Raw genomic sequence first — 20,499 nt, forward strand, 5'->3', positions numbered from 1 at the left:
CACGATTAATTTCACGGTTACTTCGGGAACTAGTTGAAAGGTATTCCAAGTGTTTACTTCAAGGTTTCATTGATGATTGCAACAGATAAATAAAGAAAAATTATAAATTTAGAGGGCAAAACATAGATATCTTACTTTAGGAATGGTTCTATGTGATCATAGTTCAATAAGACATATCTATGAGCTTGAATCCATGCTTGGTAATCTAAAGTAAATGCACTTTTTCCAACCAAACCTCGCCCGATATTTTTTGCAAAGTATGGATTGGTACCAGAATTTCTATTCCTGCTGCCATCATCATTTCTAGCTTTCCGTGTATATCTAATCTCACAACCATGTAGATATTGAGAGCAAAAAGTAAGGCTCTCATCAAATATATAACTTTCAGCTATAGATCCCTCCGGATGACTTCTAGTGCGGACATACCCTTTCAATCTCATCAAAAACCTACAGATAATGGTAACTTTTTAACTTTATATGTGCAAACCTTTCCAAATAAACTTAATGTAGTATTGAAAAGTTTTTTTTTATAAAATTACCTCTCAACTGGGTACATATTGCGTACAGCACCGAACCACCAATACGTGCTTGTGCAGGAAGATGAACCATCAAGTGCACCATAATATCAAAAAATGATGGTAGGAATATTGTCTCTAAGATGCATTGGGTTTCAGCTATTTCTGCCTCAAGCTTCTGCATCTCACTTATGCGTATCACAGGAGAATATATTTGTTTGAAAAGGTTGCTTACACGGATCAGCGCTGCACTAACTCTCTCAGGCAAAATCCTTCTAATAGCTATAGGAAGCAGGTGCTGAAGCAAAATATGGTTATCATGGCTCTTCATCCCAACTAGTCTTTTCTCACTAACACAAACATTATTGCTTATATTTGACGCATACCCATCAGGAAACTTCACTCCCTTCAACACTTCACAAAACATCTTCGTCTCATCTGGACTCATTGTGTATGGAGCGGGAGGAAAGAAATATTTATCTCCAACTTTGACAGGATGAAGACCTTTCCTTATCCCTAGCAGCTGGAGGTCTAAGCGAGAATCCAGGTTATCTTTTGACTTCCCATCTATTCCTAAAAGTGTATTTATTATGTTATCACAAACATTTTTCTCAATGTGCATAACATCAAAACTGTGTGGAAGCAGTAGATCTTTCCAATAGGGTAGCCTGAAAAATATAGACCTTTTGTTCCACAATATTGGTGGGTCTCCTTTTTTCCTCTTAGCTGTGGGCTTCTTTCCCGTTGGATCCTTACCAAAAACAACATTTAAATGTTCAGTCTGCTCCAAGATATCCTCACTAGAAAGGGGACAAGGCGGTGGTCTAAATTCTGTAGTGCCATCAAATGATTTTGCATCTGATCTGTAACTATGGTTGGCATCTAGGAACCTGCGATGCCCCATGTAAGAGCTTTTGCTACCCTTTGATAGTCTTGTATAACCGGTTTCTATGTGGCAATCGGTGCATGCTACTTCACCTGAAGTAGCACATCCATGCAAATATCCTTTTCCAGGATAATCAGTTATGGTGGTCAATATTGCAGCACGCATTTGTAAAAAATCACCCTTATCGGCATCATAAGTTCTAATGCCTTGACACCAGAGAAATTCCATATCATCTATTAATGGCTCCAAGTAAACATCCATATCATTACCAGGAGAAGTTGGACCAGGAATTAGCAAGGATAGGATGAAGTTGGGTTGTTTCATACACAACCAAGGTGGAAGATTGTATGGAATCAAAAGAACTAGCCAAGTACTATGGGTAGAATTCAAAGATCTGAAAGGATTAAAGCCATCGGTAGCTAATGCTAATCTTACATTACGAGTTTCATTGCCAAAACTAGGATAGAGTGTGTCCGAGTGTTTCCAATAGGGAGTATCTGCTGGATGTCTAAGCAATCCATCTTTTGTACGGCCCTCATCATGCCACTTCATGTTTTTGGCCTTCTCTGGATTTAGGTACAACCTTTGAAGTCTCTCTTTCACAGGAAAATATCGAAGAACCTTTCTAGGAACTTTGTGAAACCGTTTCCCATCAAGACTCTTTCTCTCTATCTTCCATCGAGAAGTATTACATTTTGGGCAGCAGGTATAATTTTCATATTGTTTCCAAAACAATATGCAATCATTCTCACAAGCATGAATGTTTATGTACCCAAGACCTAGAGATTTAATATTTTTCTTTGCTTCATAAAAGTTTCTGGGTAGGGCTGTACCATCAGGAAATGTCTCTCTAAGCAAGTCTAGCAGCATGTCAAAACTTTTATCACTCCACCCTCCTAGAAATTTAATGTGAAGCAAACGAACTAAGAAACTTAATTTAGAGAAGGTCTTGCAACCAGGTATAGCTCTTTACTTGCATCACCTACTAATCTGTAAAAATCATTTGCACCATTATTTCCATCCCTTGAACTACCATCAGCAACATCCCCCTCCCCAATCAGATCTATACCATGTGCCATGTCTCTAAGCATTTCAGGAATTTCATCGTGATTGTCAGCTCTCTCTTCTACTTGAACTTGTTCATGCGCAGTACGACGTGCAAAAGAGGGTGGAGCTTCCCCATGAAAAATCCATAAGTTGTACCCAGTCTTAAATCCCTCACATATCAAATGCTCAATTAGAGTATTTGTTTCCCGCCACAAACGATTAACACATTTCATGCAAGGGCACAAAATTTTATTTCCCTTTGCTGAATTGTAAAAGCAAACTCTATGAAATTATTGACCCCGTGTAAGTAGCCAGATGTGTTCTTGAAATACTGTGTTATTAGAGTTGGGGCTAAGTATATTGTTGCTAAACAATCCAATACTAGTATTGTGATGTACCTTGGAAGGTCCATCCATCCCTTATCCATGCTTGTCTCTTATTGCGAAAATGCAAAATTTTGCAATATCTGGATATACCATGCAAATCAGTACTTAGCTAGTTATTGTACTGTAAAAAATATACATATATGTCACATGTCTCACTACTCAAAAAGCATTCCAATCACATTCAAAAAACAGAGTATCATATACAATTACTGAAATACTGTGAGAAATTCAGAATCATGAACAAGGGGAGAAATAGTTAGAGAACAAGGGAACCACATGTATACTTTGTAGTTCTGTGCTGGTTGTTCGGTCTGATTTTCTTCTAACCTTGTTCAAGTGTGTAGCTGGGGCTCCAATTACTTAGAAAGCAATTATAATTCCTCCTGGATAAGAAATATACAATAGTAAATATAATCGTGCAAAATATCTAATTCTTTTGTAATAAAAATCAAATACTAATGTGATTAGTGCCATAAGATGGGTAACTATATGACAATCCTCTGGTCCAAGAAAAAGATTTGTATTTTTTGAATGAAGGAAATTTACATCAACCAATGACAACAGGAACTATAGTCAGCTTGTTTATTCACAGAGTAATAGACTAACTAGATGTAGATCAATCAAATTAATCTTTATTAAATTGGTACTAGAAAGAAACAAAAAGGCTTAAAAGCACCAATTCTTTCTTGTTAACATAGACCGTAAAAAGGATCAACCCCACAAATGTTTGTGTAGCTCTCAACAGATGACGAATTTTGAACGTGCATCTTACCGAAGTACATGTATGCTACCTTGACATACAAAAATTGAAGGAACTCCTAAGCATAAACTAATAAATAGGGGAGTTGCACACCTAGCTATATGTCAGCATAGGTCAAAGACAGGAACCAAGCAACCTCCAACCTAATTGCTTAGGACAGATCTGCAATGGCAAAAGCAGAAAAATGACTAACAGTTGCCATACACCAATAAAAGAAGTACCAAAATCATCTACAAACAAGAGTACTATTTCTAAAGAAGGGGGCAAACTAGAAACTAGAAAAATATATCATTTACATAGGTGATTTCACCAAGGAAATCATTCTTTTTTTGCTAGTTGTATTTGTGCTATAATAAGCAGTAACATGCAGGAGGCCAATTACTAAATTACATTAATAGCAATATGAAATTGTTTCACTGAATAAAACAGTTACAAATTTTAAAGAATATCCAATATCAGCAAGTTGTCACTAAGCCAGTTTTTAAGACAGATCAATTTATTTCTTTAGTTGCAAAGATGGATCTGCAGTTTTCTGAACATATCAGAGATGATAGATCTCTCAAAAAATCATTTACCCCTTCCGAAATGTTCCCAAAATTGAAGATCTATCTATCATGTATGAATGCATGCATGCAAACAAACAGAGATGTATAGCATATCCTCTGCTCCATCTGCAAAATCCCATGTAAAAGTTGAAGATATGCAAGGAACACAAAACATCTGGAGGTGAGAGGAAGGGGAGAGGAATGGGGCAGGAGGGAGATGAGATGACCTTGAGCTTGCTCTAGAGGACACAACAGCGTCGTCTCGAGCTTCATGACGACGAATCAATCGAGGCCACAATGCACTCAACACAAGATGATGTTTCCTGTGCTTCCTCAGGGGCTTGGATCCAGCCAACTGGGAGCTCTATCTAGAGCTTTCTTGGGTCGTCGGAGGCGGCGTACGAGGGATGTAGCGGCAGAGATGGTGCTTTGTGGCTGCTGTGGATGGGGGGAAGAGAGCTGCTGCTGTGAGGATTGGTCTGGTTTAGGTTTAGCTAGGGTTTTGTGTGGGGATTGATTTCAGATCGTGGAAATGGAATGGAGGAGAGAGAGAGAGTGGAAAATAGAATGGGAGTGCTATATACTTGGAACCAAAAAATTTCACAGCCCCGCCACTTTTTCTCCCTCGGTGCCTCTCATCCCGCCTTGCTATTTAGGTCACGCCAAAATTTTGGCTAGTAGGACACATCTATATATGCCGACAGACAAATAGCCACTGTCAAAAAAAATGGTGGCAGACGGTCTGCCATTGATTTTTGTCGATAGACAGTTTGTCAAAGAAGCAATTTTCACCGATAGACAATATGATAGGATATTTCCTGGCAGATTGAGAGCTAGCACAAAAAAAATATACCGACACACAACTGCCTCCATTTTGGTGTTGTGGTGTAGTGCCTGGGTTAGGCTTCAGGTCTCTGACTTTAGGTCCTGCCCTCGAAACTCGGGACCTAGGCCACGGGACTCCGTTCGTTAGACCTCCGGCCTAGGGACCTCAGACCCCAGGGCCTTGGCCATGGGACTCTAGTTGTTGGACCTCGGCCTCGGGGCTCCGAGACCCCAAGACCTAGCCTAGCTCCCGAGTCCCCAGGACAGTCTGGGCATTCGGCTACGGGTAGCCTCCGGTCTTGTGCCTCTGGGCGTTGGGCCTTGGGACCTTATCCTCTGGTTCTCAGTCATGAGTGTGTGTGTTACTATTCATTCTATCTTGATCAACAGAAAAACACTTATAGTCTAACATTGACAGTGAGTCAATGGAATTATTTAGAATAAATTATTTTTAATCAATTTATTCAAACGGGATAACTAACATATATGTCACGTATCTATACCATATATAAAAGAAGCTAGTGGTGGTGGCAGAGTGGATGACCTATGAGCCCCGTGTGGGCCCGAACAAGGTGGGAATAGGACTACCGTTGGAGCCGTCGTGCGCCGATGAGTCAACGATGGAGTTGGACCTACCGGGCGAGGAGAGGAAGAACCGGCGGGACACGATGGCGGACAATAGCCCAGAGTCGAACGGCGCGGAGAGGTTCTTGGCAACGGCACCGCCGCCGCCATCAACGTCATCTTCTTCACCCGCGTGGTGGCGTCGGTGTACCTCGCCGCCTCCACTTAGGCCACCCCGCCCTGCCGCTGCGGGCCCGCCGCCAGCCACCAGGCCGCCACCAGCCACCCTCCTCGCCGATGCGCCCCCGCGCCACTGCCGCTGTAGGAGAGGGAGGGAGGGAGGAAGTGAGTGAGGGGAGGGCCGTCGCCGCCACTCCGCCCCGCCGCCGGCCACCCTCCTCGTCGGCACGCCCCCGCGCGCGCGCCTACCGTGCTGCCATCACCGTAGGAGAGCGAGGGGAGGAAGTGAGTGAGGGGAGAGAGAGTGAGAGTAGGGTTAGGGTATTTCAATGGGCTTTGTGGGCTTTTATTTTTACTGGGCTCCTTTTAAAGTTTATAATGTCTCCTCTCTTTTATTTGTATTTAACTACCATATTACCTATGCGTAGCAACGAGATCTTATTAAAGTTAATAAAGTGGTTTAATATATATGTCCAATTTATTTTTTCTTTCAAAAAATAGGAGGGAGTTGGTGGTGGGATAGGTGGCAAATTCATCACCACCATCACTACTCTCTTTTTGTAGTAGTAGAAAAATAACCAAGGAATACATGTGTCAACTACTCTCACTTAATGATATTTTTAAAATATAAAATTTCATTGCAAAGCACGGACGATTTACTAGTCTTTCATAAATCTAATAAGCAGGGTTTTTACTAACAAACTGACAAGGTCTACACTCTAGAGCAAAGGTGCCAGCAATTTGCTACATACTGGTATGTAATGTTTTGTCTTGATATAATGCATAGAGTTATATTTCTACGTTAGAGTTTTTCAGAAGATAAAGATCTCAAAATAGATCAAAACGTGTACTCCCTCCATGTTTCTTATATGATGCCATTGATATTTATATTTGCATTTGACTATCCGTCTTATTGAAAAAATTTGATTTATTATTATATGAAACTTTAAGTATAACTTATAATTTTGCATATTTCGATAAATTGTTTTAGTAAAGATGAATGATCAAACGTAAAAATAAAAGTCAACTGTGTTATATAAAAATACGAAGGGGTACTTAATTATTTTCCTAGGGGCTATTTTACCACTCTTTATAAAGTACCTCTAGGTATTAAAATTTACACTCATAATTTTTTATCTCGAGATATATAGTAACTAGAGATACCAAAATTTATATTATAAAATGTGATACCCCTCGATACTTTTTACTGATGTAAAATTACTTTTTCGCTAGATGTTGTCTATTATTTGCATTCTCAAGCATACATTGTACATATTTTTTCACAGTACATTTTTTTCTGCATCAAAATTGTTTTAAAATTGATTGAGTTTATATAAAAATATAGCATATTAGTTTTATTAAATTCAACATTGATTACATATTGATAGTATATTTACTTTGTGTTGAAAATGTTACTGTTTTTCTTTAAAGTTGGTAAACTTAGAAATGCTAGACCTAGACAAAAGTCACAATATCTTATAAAATCTAAAATATGATAGAATAGGATATTACCATCATGTATTGAGTTGAGGAATCATATTAGCCGTGCCTCATGTGCGGTTCAGGGCTTTTACTATCAACTATTGTAATCGCTTCAGTCTTTTATTTTATACGGTGGTTTTAGATTATTAAAAATCTAACATAGCAAAATTTCAAATTTGCAATTAAATATTGTAAATATAAGAACTGCAAATAAAATAATTTTAGTATGAATCTAGAGGAACCAGAATCTTTTTGAAAAATCAGTTATTCATTTTTTTTTTAATTTTGCTTAACATAACAGCAATTAGATGCTTCAAATACAGCCAAGGCCAAGTGTACTCAGGTATTTTAAAATACAGTTCTTTTAATTAGATCATTCAAATCAGTTATTTTCAAATTCATTATTGATAGGTAGGGCCCCAATAATTAACTTTTTATTGTTCATTGCCCTGACTATTGCTGCCTGCATATAATAGGCTTCGCTTTTCTCTCAAATCTTCCAAATCCCCATCCCTATAATTCACTTTGAGCTGATAAATTAATTTCACATCATATCTGTCAAGGGTTTATTATACGGCGCATACAAAAGAAAAAAAAACTTTACCCAGTTATCACATCTCAGTATAAAACTACAAACCTTTGTTTCTTCTAGCTTCATAGCCCCTTCAATCTGAAGTACTATAACACTATATATATGTCATTTCTCAAATTTTAGGTTTAGGAGGCATTGGGAATCAAATTGGTACGCCGCCTCTCGCTACGACGAGCTAGCGCACCAAGCGGAGCTAGCGTCATGGCACACTTAGGCCTTGTTTAGTTCCCAAAAAATTTTTTCAAAAACATTAAATTGAATTTTTGGACACCTAAATAAAGCATTAAACATAGATGAACAAAAAACTAATTACACGGTTATGGAAGAAATCTTGAGACGAATCTTTTGAGCCTAATTAGCCCATGATTAGCCATAAGTGCTACAGTAACCAACATATGCTAATGATGGATTAATTAGGCTCAAAAGATTCGTCTCGTGCTTTCTAGGCTAGCCGTAAAATTCGTTTTTTTTATTCGTGTCTGAAAACCCTTTTCAATATCCGGTCAAACATTTAACGTTACAGTTCTCCTAAAAATTTTCTCAATGCAAACACCACCTGAAAACGCAGAGGCTGGAATAGCTAGAAGAGCCCAGAAACGTGGCGTTTCTTGTCTGGCTTGTCCCACATGCAGATTGAAGGCCCTATCAGTCTATGCTAGGCATTCAGTAATGAAAGTAATAAATGTGATAGTATATTATATAGGGTATCCTACTCGGTGATAAATTTTGAAGTAAGGGATTGTTTAGTTTACAAAATTTTTTTTAAAAACATCATATTAAGTTTTTTAACACACATTTAAAGTATTAAACGTAGTCTAATTACAAAACAAATTTTAGATTTCGCCTGGAAACCGCGAAACGAATCTTTTGAGTCTAATTAATCCGTCATTAGCACATGTTGGTTACGATAGCACTTATGGCTAATCATGCACTAATTAGTCTTAAAAAATCCGTCTCACGATTTCTTACATAACTGTGTAATTAGTTTTTTGGTTCATCTATGTTTAGTGTTTTATTTAGATGTCCAAATATTCGATGTGATGTTTTTGGAGAAACTTTTTGGAACTAAACGAGGCCTAAAATCCTGGGGTGGCGTCTAATCGCTACTAATAACGATAATAAACTAAAAATATAGACACCCACATAGTACGGCATATTAATACACTTTAAATAAGACAAATTTATATGAATAAAAGTATTTCGTAGTTCTAGATATAACCAGGAAAGGCTATACTACAAAGTTAATTGCGACGAAATTCTTGATTGGTTGTACGTATATGCATGAAAGCTCAGAGGCTGCGGCGTTACTGGCTTACGGCTTACTATGTCCTACTCCCTCCGTCCCAAAATAAACCAATTTTTTATTTTTTATCTACAATTTTTGACTCTTCATCTTATTCAATTTTTTTTACAATTGATATTTTTGTTTTTATTAGATGATAAATCATGAATAGTACTTTACGTGTGACTAATTTTTTTCTAATTTTCTAAAACTTTTTCAAATAACACGGATGGACAAACGTTAGACACGAAAACCTTAGAATTGATTATTTTTGGATGGATGGAATAGGTCCTGAGGGTCTCGCCGTTGAGCAGATATGACGAGGGTCATAGCTTGTCACAGGGTGAATCGACAGTGATGCTACCTAGGGTATACAACCTGAGGCCGTCATTAAGTTTGATAAGGCTCAGGAAAATTCCTGGACCTTCACTAGCTTGTCCATAATTCGGCAATCCTTCCTCGCTGCATAAAAAGACCTCAACTGTGTTTAATTGCTAGTTTGCGGAGATAGTCGTTTGTTCTACCATGCTGGCCTCCAGCGGTCCATCCCTTCTTTCAATGTTGTCTGCTTAACGGAATTTTTTATTTATGATAATCTATAGTTCAAGAATTTTTTTTTTTCAGGCAAATGGTAGGAGCTTTACCTTTTCATTAAAAAGGTAGGTGGATAATATATATGTTACATACTCATTCCATCCTAAAATAAATTAATTTTTTAGTTTTTACATTTGACTCTTCCTCTTATTCGAAAAAAATTTATGTTAGTATTTTTATTTTTATTAGGTAATAAAACATAAATAGTACTTTATACGTGACTAATTTTTTTAAAAAAATTTAAATAAAACTGATGGTCAAATGCGATGCACGGAAAAAAATTAGTTTTTTTTAAGAAAAGGGGAGTAGGTGCTAGGGCGCCCAACAAGAAGAAAAAAGAGAACTGCTCAGACATCATTGAATTTTGTGTCTCTATCAATAGCACCCTATTGGCCACTTCTCCCGAAGTGTTATGTAGATGTTGTTGAATATGCGTTCATTTCGATGGAGCCGAATTATACGTCCAAGTCGTATAAACAACCAAGCCATCAAAAATCTTATGACTGACTTTGCGGACCCGTTCCCTAAGTTCTTTCCACCACTGCTGGTAGTTGCCCTGGTGATCAAAAGGAATTCGTGGGGTGAAGGCCTAGATTTTTCCAGCGACATGGCCCAACCCTGTTTTGCATAGGCACAGTCCAATATGATGTATGTCGCTATTTCATTCTCTACTCCACACACATGGGCATTGTTACGTACTTACGCTTACGCTAGCCTCTAAGCTGAAGTTTTCCTGTAGTTAAAATCTTGCTGTGGGCTATAAGTCAATTAAAGGATCTACGCTTCCCTTTCGCCTTCACTTTCCATATAAATATGAACCTCTTGTCCTGTTCCTATAGACTTCCTGCGAATATACACTAATTTGGCCGCATAGCTTCTCTTTGTTGTCCAATTCAATCTAATATTGACTTGGGGCTGCTATATTAGATTCGTATTTCTGATTGCAAACCACAATAGGACGAATTCATGCACCTGGTCGATCATGATTTTTTTTTAATTTTTTAAACCGTTTTAATAAATAATTTTATTACTAAACCTTGGGAGAAAATATTTACACCGTACGAACCTTTTAGCCACGCCACCAATACTGGCGTGGCAAAACAACGCTGCCACGCAGAGTTTTTGGCGTGACAACCTTACCACACTATTATCGGTGGCGTGGCAACATCATGTTGCGTGGCAGTATTATCTTGTCACGCCACGAATACTGGCGTTGCCAAAAGGTTTATACGATAAAAATATTTCTCTCCCAGATTAGTAATAAAATTATTTATTAGAAAGGTTTAAAAAATAAAAAAATCATCAATCAGTGGTTGTGATACGCCACATCGGTCTAACTGATCATTAGTTCATGAATAATTAGATAAACTACTCGTAAAGAGGGGGGGGGGTGATTTTGAAAAATAGGATGGCCGACCGCTATTTGCCTCAGCATCCACACGTGCACGTGGAAGCTCCAGGGAATACCGCGTCTAGGCTTGTAATGGACGCTGCTGTTAATGGCGGCAGCCAAACGTGAGCGAGCTATTGAAGAACCAGCTCGATCGTCCACAAAACAATTGTAATGGAAAAATCGAGATCGATCTTACGTATTCATATATTATCAGCTATCGCCAGCAAATATTAATTATCGCATACTACCTCCGTTTCATAATAAAGTTATTTTTCAATTTTTGTGCTCAATACTTTGACCATTCGTCTTATTTAAAAAATTTGTACAATAACTTAAAAAATAGTCACACATAAAGTACTGTTTAGTAACAATAAAATATTAATCACAAAAAATTTCAAATAAGATAAAGAGTCAAAACGTTGTTATATGTAAAAACTGTAAAATGACCTTATTTTGGAACAGAGGTAGTACTTATTTGCTCGCGCTCGAGGCAGTATCCTAGATCTGCTCGTATATATCCTGGATAGGTGTGGCTAGGCTAGGCAAAGGTCTCAATGGTCAGTTTAGGTTACTAAACCAAGGGTAGTTTCTATCCCTATTTATTACATTGCCATGTAAGCGAAGAAGCAGGAAGGCTTATTTACAATATAAAACTATACCACCGAACCGTATATCCCAATTACTGATGTGTCATATCATTTATTGAACAAAGAGAGGGGAAAATGAAGATATCATTTCTTGCTTGAGAACCCGTGTCTACACGCGTGTCGATGCACTGGAAACGATCCAGATGCGGCGCTGGGGGGAAGGAGATCGTTTCCGTGCCCTCCGCTCAGATCCAGTGCGGCCCGCGCGCTTCCCATGGCACGCATCCTCGTCCCACGCCGCTCGCTGCCACGAGCGCGCCCTTCTCCCGCGCGCAACCGTGAGCTCACCAAATTTTCTCACAAGCTCCAGTCTCCCGCGCCTCGCTCAAGGTCTCGCACGCCAAATCTCCCGCCCAGAGCTCTTGTCTCTCTCCTTCTCCTGCTAGAAGCTGACCAAATCAAGGTAGGAGACACCACAGATCGATCTCCTTCCAATATTTCTCCACTCTCCTTCCTTCTGCCGCCTAGAAACAATCCAAAACATGGATTAATCTCAGTCCCTTGCTCCAAATCGACGTCCTTTCCTCAACTGCTATCTATATTTCCATTCTAAGTGTAATGGTTGACTTTAATCTATATTTGGATGCACTGGCGTATCCCTTTTATCTACAATGAGTTATAATACATACATACTATGCCACACGTTACCTTGCCACACATGATCATTCTTTGTTTGTGATGTATGCACATGCTCATTAAATTTTAGTCTATGTAGAAACTACTATAAGAAACCATGCATTGGAATGGTTAGTATCTATCTTACTATTAATACCCATAGAAACTGTCTATAGAAACCATGCATTGTGAGTGTCCTTAGTCGTGTCATTATTCATGAAATTGATGGATTATGATAAGACTAATTTATATGCAGGACAATTAATGCCATTGGAAGTGGACACATGCAACAACGGCTGCAGCCTCCATCCATATCTCCGGTTCGCTTCGTGGGGTTCATAGGTGGGAAGCCGCAATGTATTAGGAAGAGCGATCCGGAGAATTAAGATTTTCTGTACAACTGTCCCTGCAATACCATGAACTGACATGTGGACCCTATAGCCTATGAAGTTCACTTATCAGTGAGAAGTTCTATGCATTCATCGATGGAGCTGCACACATTGATGGGTTTCGAGCAGTGGCGGCGGGGGAAGTAGGAGCAGAGGCAGTGGTGTACAGGAGGAAGGAGAGCAACGGCGGTGGCTTCCAGAGAAAGCAGCCGGCCGACGGTGGGCTAGGCCTGGCTGGGCTGGGAGGAAAGGAGAAAACAAGTTCTTGGCCCAAAATGAATGGTAGGTTTTGGGAATTTTGCAAGGATTGTGTGGAAAAAAATTTAAAATAAACTTTCAAATTTTGAAATTCTGTAAAGATTCAATGTAAAAGAATTTAAAATAAAACTTGAAATGGAAAATATTTAAAATAATTTGAATGAGCGAGTTATTAGTGGACTTCTAAAAGATTTAAAAATTTGCATAAACTTTATGAAAGTATATATTTGAAAATTAAATATTTCTAGAAAATTAATTTCAGAGAAATTCCTTCAGATTAAAATTGCAATGGAATCAAATAAATTGCTAAAATCGTATAAGTTCACGAATAAAACTTTTCGCCAAAAATTTTCTTCGGAAATTTGGGATTTTTTTTCAATATGTTACATGTGGTTGCATATGAAAATAGTATTATAGAAAAAAAAAAAGAGTTCACTTTACTCCTCCAAACTATTCCATTGGAGCACTTAGCAATGCTTATATTTATTAACAAAAGAATTTGACAACCATCCTTTTTCATCAGTAATATCATCCATCGTCTATGTGGTTGAACGGGTACTTTTTTTCTGGATGTATTTGGCAACAGTTGAGTCCTTTAAAGTTTAAACTTGCTATTCTCCTTAAAATATATGACATATTTTGTTTTGTTAGAACAAGGGTTTAATCAAATATTACTCTATTAATATGTTACTTATGTCATTGAAAAATATAATCATATATGAGACCTTTGAATACAGATCTAATGATATTAATTTTGTGTAATGAAAAATGTATCTTAAATTCTTAATAGAGTAATTTTTAGTAGAAACGGTTGTCCTAACTGTACAGTGCAGTAAATTACCCCCTCCCAAAACACAAATACTTTTATGAATAGATGATGGATCATAAGTTCAGAGTAGCATATATGCATGTCTGAAGGAAGCACAACAGGCATGTTTGTTCGCGTGCAGATAGAAGGTTTGGTCGGAAGAAAATACGAATAACTTGTTACTTGTATGACAATGGACAAATAGAACCAAATCTAAAATAACAGAAAGGAAATTGGATGTCTGAAATTGGCTGAAAGAGTATCGACGTCAGAAGAACAATTGAAGCAAATAACATTTTCTTCTAGACTCAACTCGGTCAGCCAAAGGATATGACTAAGGTGATGTTTGGGACAATAAGTCATTTGTCCCATCAAATGTTTGGACGCTTATTATAAATAGTAAACGTAGACTATTAATAAAACACATCCATAATTTTGGACTAATTCGCGAGACGAATCTATTGAACCTAATTAATCCATGATTACCCTATATGATGCTACAGTAAACCTGCTCTAATTATGGATTAATTAGGCTTAAAAAATTCATCTCGTGAATTACTGCTAATTTATGAAATTAGTGGTTTTATTAGTTTATGTTTAATAATTAGTGTTCAAACATCCGATGTGACATGGAGCTAAAAAGTTTAACCCCATCTAAACATCCCCTAAGCTGGTATATTTTTAAAAAAAAACACAAAACGACCAAAGCAAAAATTCCGAGTGCGTGTCAGACTCAACAGACGCGTAATCTCTTGCACTTTTTCTGACATATCCATCTGCGCTTCTTGCCATCACATCCTATCCATATTCGAATATCTGGTTGCGACACAGAACACGTCGGCTCAGTTGAAACTTTTGACGTGCATATGCAAACGTTGCTACGTACAGAAAAGTATGTATGCCACGCGAGCAGATGCTCAAGATAAGCTTGAGGCATCGATCAGGATGATGTGATTGTCAGCCTGGCGGTTTCTATAATTTTGAGGCCCTAAATGAATTTAGTGTTATAGACCATTTGGACTTGTAATAAATGTTATATAATTAATTAACTATCATCTAAAGTGATACAAATAAACATCATTAATATGAAATATTAACTCTTAAGAGTTTACTTGTAATACAGTCTCGGCTCTAAATTTTGATAAATAATATTGACGCTGAATTAAAAATTAAAATAAATAAAATAGATAAAAATAAAGCGAATCAACAAAAAGAATTATGATTAAAACTTTTTTATTTGTGTTATTAGCTATTTAAAATACAATGTTGGGAAAAATAAAATGCAATACGGACACCTTAAAATCGTGTCAAAATTTAAATTTTGGGTATAGCAAAGAAAACAACCAATAGATAATCATCAAAATAGTTATCAATCATCTATTTTTAAAAAAGAATAGCTGAAAAAAATTAAACCACATGAGCATAAAAGTATAAATTTGGTTGGACCCCTTCCAACTGTGCCCTAGGAGGTCGCCACTCCCGCATGGGCCCTCAGTCGACCTTGATTGTTCAGTGATTAATATATATTAAGGTTGCGTTATTTCATCAGATGAAGTCATGAAGATAAAAAATAGAAAATATTTAATTTTACATACCTATTTTATGATATAAATAATAAATTAACTAGTACAAAGCTAAAATTTTACTTAAAATATATAAGATGATCAAGTTATATATAATTTCTTTTTGTAAAAACTACATCTTTTAATAATTTAGTAAACATGCGTGTAAAAGTCGAGAAACAATCAGAAAAAAAAAATACGGCCTAATATAGCTAGTCTCCATCTTTTTTTTTTTTTCGCCAACAGCTAGTCTCCATCTTGGCTGACTTAGAGTAAATTTGGTAGAAGAAAGTGCATCGGCGGTCTTACAAAAGTAACAAAGTGCCAGATAATTTTGATACTCATATCCTATCTCAGTCGCAGAAGAAATCATGGGAGATGGACGACGGCGGCGACGGCGAAGCTCATCGTGAGGGCGAAGGAGTCGACCAACCAGCTCAAGGCGCTGCTGGCGAAGCTGCTTCCAGCTGGGGGCGCGGCACAGGGCGCCGGCGGCGCCGTGGAGGCGATCCTTTCGGACATCACCGCGATCGTTTAGCCCACCCAAGTAACTTATGTCTCGTTTTCCGCGCGCACGCTTTCTGAACTGCTAACGGTATATTTTTTACAAAAATTTTCTACAGCAAAGTTATTTTAAAAAATTATATTAATCTATTTTATAGTTTTTTACTAATTATTAATTAATTAATGATATACTAATTTATTACTATATTTTCCGTGACAGAGATAAGTTAACTTTATCAATCTCAACCGAACGCGGCCCTCGTTGCTTTCTCAAGCGCTCGAGACTCTTCCGGTAACGGTAAACTTAAAATATATCTATTTGATTTTTCAAAACTTTTATATAGTAAAATATTTAAAAAACATATACCGTTTATCAACCTGCTGAGAAACATGCTAACGGTAATCGAGGGATCAGTTCATCCGACCAGGCTGTTCCGAATGGGGCCTTAATCTAATATAGCTCGAGTTCATAAAAATATGTCCTTGATTACTACTAATCTATATTGTATTCAAGCAGCTGTATAACAGCTCAGCTATTTTGTTTTATGTCATGAGGTAAAACTGTAGGCACCATAAATATCTCCATAACAATATTTTTTTAATAAAAATGAACTGTACAAACATGCTTTTTTTGGAATAGAAAATAAAACGATTCTTGGTTTGGTGTTACGTTGACTGTGTTATAAAAAGTTTCTGTCCTACTGACTTGTTTGATATCAGGACATTCCTCACAGTGCTGGGCAAGTCATCCTCTTCAAAAGTCTGTGCTTCTGGAAATCACAGTACAAGGGTCTTTTTGAATTTTTTTTTTTCTTCTTCTTTTGACGGGTGGGGAGTTAAGGACTCTAAAATTTGAGATCAACAAAACTCGAATAATTAGTCATGCAAACCACATATGTTCGCTTATGTTTATGCTTAATAACAAAAAATTAAATTTTTACCCTAAAATTTAGAGTTAATTTTAAGACTTTTTATCGCAGTTTAATTTTCAACCTTTACTCACTCAGAATACTTTATAAAAATTTTATTTATAAATAGACCGTTTCAATTTTTCCTCCCAAGTCCCAACAATCAAAAGATGACCACCATGCTCTTCTAAGCACCTCTGACAGTGCTGGGCAAGTCATTAATACTCATTTGTACAGTTCAGTGCAATCAACTGATTTGAGCTTTCTAATTTTGAAAACAATAGGGCAGATGGTTTATCTCGTAGAATTAACACTACAGCATGGAGATCATGGTGATTCCTACCCCTGGAGGAAGTATGGGCAGAAGGACATTCTTCGTGCCAAATTTGCAAGGTAATTAGGTAGATCAATCCATATTTGAAGTAGTTTCACTAATAGGAAATTTGACCGTGCTTGAGAAAGTACCTAGAGTCATTATATTTGAATTTTAGTGATGTTGTCAAAGAACAATAATTTATAAATAAAATATATATATATATATATGTTATTAACAATAAGTCAAGGTTGAAAATAAACTGCGATAAAAAAACCCAAAATTAATTTCAAATTTAAGGTTAAAAATCTAAATTTTTGCCTATAAACATAAGCAAAATAAAGAAGACATCGTGTTAGAAAAATAATAGAGGAACAGTATGTCATTCTAACGGTTATCAGACCTGATAGTCGAAGCCAGTCAAGAACGTGTCAGCTGGAATCGGCTCCATTAAACTATGAAATCATGTCTAGAGATCAAGAATATCTTTTCAAGAGGGTTTTTTTATTGTCCTTAAAAAGTAACTCAAGATACCAAGAATTTTAATATAAATTTTGGTATCTCAAATTACTATACTTTTCATACTAAAAATTATGATACCTTGAAATATTTTTTAAGAACAGTAAAAAAGCTCTCTGAAGAAAGGTAAGTCTGCATGTCTGAAACTATGTACCCCTCTTGCAGGAGCTACTCCAGGTGTGCGCGGTGCTCAGCGAAGAAGCAGGTATAGCCATCCGACGGCGACCTGTCCGGGCAGGAGATCACCTACATCGGCGACCGCTCCTGTGGCGACCGGCCACCTCCTTCGCGCACAACTCCGGCGATCAACTCCCTCGGCGACATGGCGCCGGTGATGGATGAGGCTATGGAGAAGATGGTGGACTCATCTAATCTAAAGTCTTTAAAGCCGCCCGAGAATGCTCGCACCAGGGAGTTTTGGGTTGGCGTGGAGTGTGTAGCGTGCCGACACGTGTTGCCTGCCTGCTTTTGGCTTTTTGTGCTCTAGGCGCACGGTGCGCCGTTTCGCTGCACGGTGGGTCTGCTTCGTTCTTTCTATGGCTCCTCGTGTGCGTCTTCCCCTATGGGTGTTGTCTGTTGTGCCCCCTCGTGCTGGGTTGTTTGTTCTATTTTCTGGTGTTGTGTTTTGATGTGTGCCTGCTGTCAGCGATGTACTGTTTGACAGTCTTCTGCTTTTCTTCCTCTGTGTTGCCTGTGTTGCTCCATGGGTCTTACCTGACTGTCATGTGGTCATGGGGCTGCTGTTTTTGTTTGTGCCTGCCATAGAACTATATAAATATTAGCCTAATTTATACTTCCCAAATACTACTCCGTCCCAGAAAAAGAGGATTTCTGGGTTTTATAGTTCGAGCATTTAACCATCCGTCTTATTTAAAAAAAATATTAAAAAATTAAAAAAAATTAGTCGCACGTAAAGTAATATTTATATTTTATCATGTAGTAACAATAAAAATATTAATTATAAAAAATTCAAATAAGACGAAGAGTCAATAATTCTATCCAAAAACTCGAAAATTCGTTTATTTTGGGACAGAGGTGGTAAGCTTTTGAACTAAGAGAAGTTGATACAAGCAGATAAAAAATATGCATTTTTATCCAAAATGTACTCAAATGAAAGCTATGTTGTACTGCTATTAATATTATATTTTGATATACAAATATTGTTGGCAAACTAAATATATTTATAAATGCTGATTAATACATAAAGTTTTCTCAACTAAAAAATTAATGTTTTGTTGTCTTAATTGCAGATAGACTAGCAGGGAGCGCAAAGGCGCGGTTCACTCTAGTGGCTCTTCATACCCTCCCCAGCGTGCTCGCAGTCGGAGCTTCTGTCGCCAGCGGCGGTGGTTCCCAAGCTGCAGCGGGATACCGCGGCGGATCTGGTGTGCCACAGGAACACCTCCGAGGAGGATTTCCTCGCTGTTCATGACTTCGTGTTTCTAGGATAAAATGTAGGACGACATGATCATGGAACCAGAAGCTCGCCGGACCGAAGAGCATAGTTGTAGAGCCCCACCGGCATGGCGCCACACAGCGAATGCGGGCAGCGGCCGCTCCAGCAATGGGAACAGATGGTCGAGATGTGGTCGGTTGTTGCGGTCCTAATGGTAGGGTCGGCACTGGGCAACACGGGTTTGTGTGGCGGTGACAGATGGCCAAAGGTGAGGTGGAGAGCGGCAGTGGCTCGGGCGTAAATAGGAGTGGGCGACGCAAGACTGGTAAGGGAAAACGAGGGGAATGAACATATTGAGGGGCGGCAAAACCTCTTTATGGGTGCGGGCGACTGGCCTCGTCTAGGAGTGGGGGTTGGCGCCAGTGTTGTGGGGAGTGGAGAACCAAGTCCTCCATCCCATTCCCAACCATGGCGGCAGTTGCTAAGGAGTGGGGTGAGTGTGCGCATGACCTGCGAACGACGGCGGTTGCCAGGACCATGTTTAGCAGCGGGATGTCGAGGATGGTCTTGATAGGTGGGGCCTACCTGTCGATGTCCTGGGAGGAGAGACAGAGGGGAAGAAAAGGACCCAAGCGAGTCGGTGAGGTCCCAGGGTGAGAGGTGCAGGGAAACAACCCCGGGCGGAGTCAGGGGAAGTCAGGGTGAGAAGGGAAACGGATCTAGGTGGGGTCAATCAGACCTTGGGGTGAGAGGGGAACAGACCCGAGTGGGGGCCTCAGCTTCGACCCACGGCTAAGAGCAGGTACAATAGCAGGCTATAAGATAGCTATAAGCATATTTTAAAGAGATAAAAGAGGAGAGAGAAGAGAGGTAGGCTACTAATTTGTAGCCAGCTGTATATGGGCTCCAAGACAAAATATTTGTATGACATGTGAGACCATATATTGATGTTATATAGATAACTATTGTATGAGTTGGCTATTAGATTGACTATAGATAAATTGGACCCAGTAGTTGGCTATACTACTGAGCTTGCTCTAAGGAGGCATGGAAAAAGAGTGAGAAAAGAAGGGAATGAGATTCTTTAATTCCACTATCCAGCTTTTAATTATTACGACTATTTCTGGTGCAATGTAAATTCACTTTAAATCTTGTTAACGCATTTGTGCCACGAAAAATTTTAAAATAATCCCGACAGCTCACTTCTTGCTTAATTACATAATTGTAATTGGGGTAAACTCCATATTAAATTAAACAAATTACTTTTAGTGGTTTATTTTGATTGAATTAAGTTAGGAGGAGGGAACTTTGGAGCGTGACAATTGGTTGGCTTTTTAAGTGGTTGTTTAGCTCCCGAGACTTTTCTATAGTCCCTTGTTACATCAGATGTTTGGACGTTGATTAGAAATATTAAATATAGACTGATAACAAAACTAATTGCATAAATAATAGTTATTTTATTAGACAATTTTTTAAACCTAATTAATCCACAATTAGTAAATGTTTACTGTTCATCACATTCGCTAATC

The 20,499-nt window shown here is 38.2% G+C and overlaps 1 long non-coding RNA gene and 1 pseudogene across 1 annotated transcript; one reads left to right on the forward strand and one right to left on the reverse strand.

Moving 5' to 3' along the window:
- Positions 1-2,931: 2,931 nt before the first annotated feature.
- Positions 2,932-4,676, reverse strand: LOC107304650. Its single transcript, XR_001550717.1, has 3 exons — positions 4,367-4,676; positions 3,688-3,756; positions 2,932-3,217 (listed from the first exon to the last, which is right to left on the reverse strand). It is a non-coding gene; the product is annotated as an uncharacterized LOC107304650 (long non-coding RNA).
- Positions 4,677-5,584: 908 nt separating this feature from the next.
- On the forward strand, positions 5,585-19,025 carry LOC121054989 (annotated as a pseudogene).
- Positions 19,026-20,499: the final 1,474 nt, after the last annotated feature.

The sequence above is a fragment of the Oryza brachyantha genome, chromosome 7, assembly GCF_000231095.2.
Source record: "Oryza brachyantha chromosome 7, ObraRS2, whole genome shotgun sequence".
Classification (NCBI taxonomy): domain Eukaryota; kingdom Viridiplantae; phylum Streptophyta; class Magnoliopsida; order Poales; family Poaceae; genus Oryza; species Oryza brachyantha.